This window comes from Pollicipes pollicipes, unplaced genomic scaffold, assembly GCF_011947565.3.
Source record: "Pollicipes pollicipes isolate AB1234 unplaced genomic scaffold, Ppol_2.1 Scaffold_1600;HRSCAF=1878_pilon_pilon_pilon, whole genome shotgun sequence".
NCBI classification, from domain to species: Eukaryota; Metazoa; Arthropoda; class Thecostraca; order Pollicipedomorpha; family Pollicipedidae; genus Pollicipes; species Pollicipes pollicipes.
In genome coordinates, this window is record NW_023595962.1 from 17810241 (window position 1) to 17814286 (window position 4046).

The following is a 4046-nucleotide window of genomic DNA, read 5'->3' on the forward strand; positions in this document are numbered from 1 at the left end:
GCGGGCACATCATGATATCATCACAGCCGGGCACATCAGGACACCATCACAGCCGGGACATTAGGATACCATCACAGCCGGGCAAATCAGGATACCATCACAGCCAGGCACATCAGGATACCGTCACAACTGTGTGCCAAATGTCTGAATCCGTGTTTTGCTCGTAAGTTCTGCGACTCTGACGTTCGTATATTGCCTGACCCACCATTTGCTCGCTGCGCCTGGATTAGAGAGCTTTACCGCACCGCATAGCCGTAAAGCACACTTGCTACGCGATCTCAGTGCCCACAAGGCCTCTGGTCACGACGACATCAGAGCACGGATTCTCAGGGAATGTGCCGAGGAGCTACTACTTATCCGTTAGAGATAACATGCAAGCTTTCTCTAAACTCTGGCTTCTACCCCGTCACGTGGAAGCAAGGGAATGTAATACCGGTGCACAAGAAGGGGTCCGGTCACTGCTTGGATAGCTGCCAGCAGATTCGTGATCTTGGCGTCTTCCTGGACACTAAACCCACCTTTGTCAATCATGTATATGCAACTGTCTCAAAAGCAAGCAGGATGCTGGAGCTTCTCATACAAAGCGTGCAAATGCCGTCGTGCCCTCGTCAAGCGCGGTTCAATCACAAGGCTGTATGCTTCATGCCTTCAATGCTCATGTGAGACCATTGATACAGCACGGTACCGTTCTTTTGAGCGATGCTGCCGTTTCCCATCTCGCCCCGTTCGGAAGGCTCCAACACCAGTTTCTCATGTGGTTGGGTTGAAGTAGCCAGTCCCGGTGTCCTCCACTGCATTATGAACATATTCTCGCTTTCTTCAAAACACCATTTATCAAGGCACGCTTTGCTTAGTCTGACATCTTATTTCTATAAAATATATATCATCACAGGCTCGAATGCGCCCACCTGGCATCACTATTCAGTCTGGCTACAACCGTCCGGCGTTCGCGGCACATCGGCCTTTTCCAAGAGTCATTTGCAAGGGTCAACACTGTTCAAAATGGATTTGTTGCACGACTACCCGCTGTCTGGAATCACTTTTGTAGCATTCTCTCTCCGCTGACTTTTTCAACCAACAACATCGTTTCGATCTGATTTGTTTAGGTTCGGCGGCACACGTAGAACATTATCCTGATGACTTGATAAGCGACCGTGTGTAATATGCATGTGTGTGTGTGTGTGTGTTTGGTTAGGTGTTATAATTGCTCTTGTATCATGTCTTTATTCGCATTTTTAACCGGGCTGCTTGCATAATTTGGCTTTTGCGTGTGGAATGCTTATGTCCTAAAAATGAAATAAACGAATGTCTCACATTAATTTTCTTGTTACCTTTGATGCAAGGCAACACAATTTCTGAACTCTTCCAAGAATGGTATGCGTTATTGGGCTTCGTGGAAATGGCTTTACTAAGGTGTTCCAGTCTTAATACAATTTATCCCGTTAGTTATTGCAAATTTTAGAGCGGCCTGGAAAGAAGGGTGTTGATTTGGTTGATATAAGTGAACTGTATCTGCCCACCAGAAACACTACGAGGTGTGTACTGGTACTTTAAAGTTAACACGCGGCGGCACGGAGCCCTGGATGGCTAGTGAAACTCCGAAGAAAACGTTGGTTTTAAGCACCGACACACCTTTTTCAGCTTGGGAGATCCAACTGACAGCCCATGGCCTGGAAGAGGGGGAAAAATGATGACTGAAATTATGTTGGAGCAGTCCTGGAATCGATCTCTCTATGTACCCCCCCCCCTCCCCTCTCTCGAAATACGTTGGCAGCACAGCCCCTCCAGGACATATTTTTCCTACTGGTTCATAAGGGTCACATATCAAAGTCCTGCTTTCGCATAACCGTAGGTCGAATTCTATTTTGCCAATTTCGATTAACCCGGCACCAAAGGAAAGATGGTTTCACTATCCTGCACTAGTCCATTGGCCCTATTTTATCTAGGACGCTAAAACCTCATGGCATACAGGGTCCAAACATGATCGCACGATGGGCCGTGAATTTTCCAAATTTCGAGGCACATACTCCAGTGTCAGCCTGTGTCGCGGTCCGTAAAGTCCCGGGTCCACCACTGGGATGTCGCGCGCCCGAGGCTGGACTATAGTCCATGGAGTCCATGAAGTCCATAGTCCTGGACTATAGTCCAGTCCATCCCCTGCTAAATTTTTCCCATGGAGTATCTTGATTATTTGGTAATGGCCGATACGTAAGTTCAGTGCAATGCATCATTCAATTCCTTAGGAGCTTTTTGCAAACATTTTGGACAAAGCACTAGTTTTAGGCTCGAAATGCGTCAATTGTCGTGACATCTGCGCCACGCTGCTTTCAGTCTTGGGGTGGAAATATTACAAGAAAGTTTACTTTTGGCACAACATTGCATATCTGGTACGTTACTTGTATTATACTGAAGGTGTGCAGTAGACTTCGAAAAACCCGGCATCAATTTCACTAATGGGAACGATGCGCATTCAGTCCGCAAACTCAAAGATAGGCAGGTACGCCACGCTTTGATCGTCGTGCTGCAAGTGGTCTGTCTTTTAGTTTTTAAAAGCGCGCCTGATCGAACGGTCTTTTCAAATGTCAACACAGGTAGAGAGCCCGTGTTATCCAAATTGTCAGACTTAAGTTGGACCGCTTTGCACACCATTGGGCACGCAGTTAAAGGGAGTGTTCCACACGCATATGGCATTTTGAACTGAAATCGTCATCTTGAAGACCTTTTGGCGCTGCTCACAATCCTGTGGTTCTTAAGACGTGAGCCCGCTAGTTTTCGAGCTACATGCCCGCGAAACTGGGAGAAAGTATTTCAGTGGATGCATTTCGAAAGTTTTGGATATTCATGACGACATAATTGCATCATTAAAGTCTTGCCATTCTAGAAGCCATGTGGCGATCAAGGCCAACAAAAATATAATTGTCGAGGCGTTCATGTCTGTCGTCTGTGAGCGCGATTACCAGATATGACGGCCGTGCACTGGTTATCAATCAAAATCGTATAATGTACAAAGACGTAATCAAACCATGACGCAATTGAGGAGCGGATTTACTAAACAGAGAATTGTGCTGTATATAACAGAGTTTTCAACTTCAAAAGCATGCCAATGGTTATAAGTGAGCCTGCTTCATCACATCTACTTCTTGCTTCAATATATTTGAATGTAAAACATTCCCTTTAAACAGAGCTCACGCATACCATGTTGTCATAATGTTTACACATGACACCTTTCAGAATAATCACTGAACAGGGACAGCGTAATGTTCGGCGAGTGGCAGCAACATTTTACGCTCTCTTTAATAGAATGCTCGCAGAAAAGGCCACAATAATGACACAATGCGGTTCTCCATTTCAGTTGACGCGTAACTATGTCATTTAGTGTGTGGAACATGATATAGTTTTTCTACACCACTCTCAACAGGACCGCTTCCATTCGCTTCCGCACAACACGACCATTGCAAACCTTACATGATACATGCGAGGAAAAATGTGTGCATATGAAATTGAATGGAAAGTATGACTTTCACGGTATGACGTTTCATTCGAAAGGACATCAATTACATTTATCCCGTCGATGCTGCCATCTGAAAATCTATGCTTGTCTGTATTTTGGGAAACCTAGTATTAGCAATAAAATTAGACGCGTCTGACCTGACAAAAGTCAACAGTACAAAAAGGCTACAAGCTTCCCGTAAGTCCGCTGGGCCGCCTCCCGCGAGCTGGGCACAGTTACTTCGTCCAATAATGCTGCGACTCGAACCCACCCGAAACGCCTTTGACTCGGGGACGTTATACGCGTGCGTCTCGGAGGGGACCATCAGACACGTGCGTCTCCGAGGGGGGCTATCAGCCACGTGCGTCTCAGGGGGGAGGGGTATCAGATACGTGCGTCTCAGGGGGGGGGGGGGCATCAGAGACGTGTGTCTCAGGGGCATCAGACACGTGCGTCTGGGAGGACATCAGACACGTACGTTTCAGGGAGGGAGCATCAGACACGTACGTCTCGGGGGGGGGGGGCATCAGACACGTGTGTCTGGGGGGGGGGGACA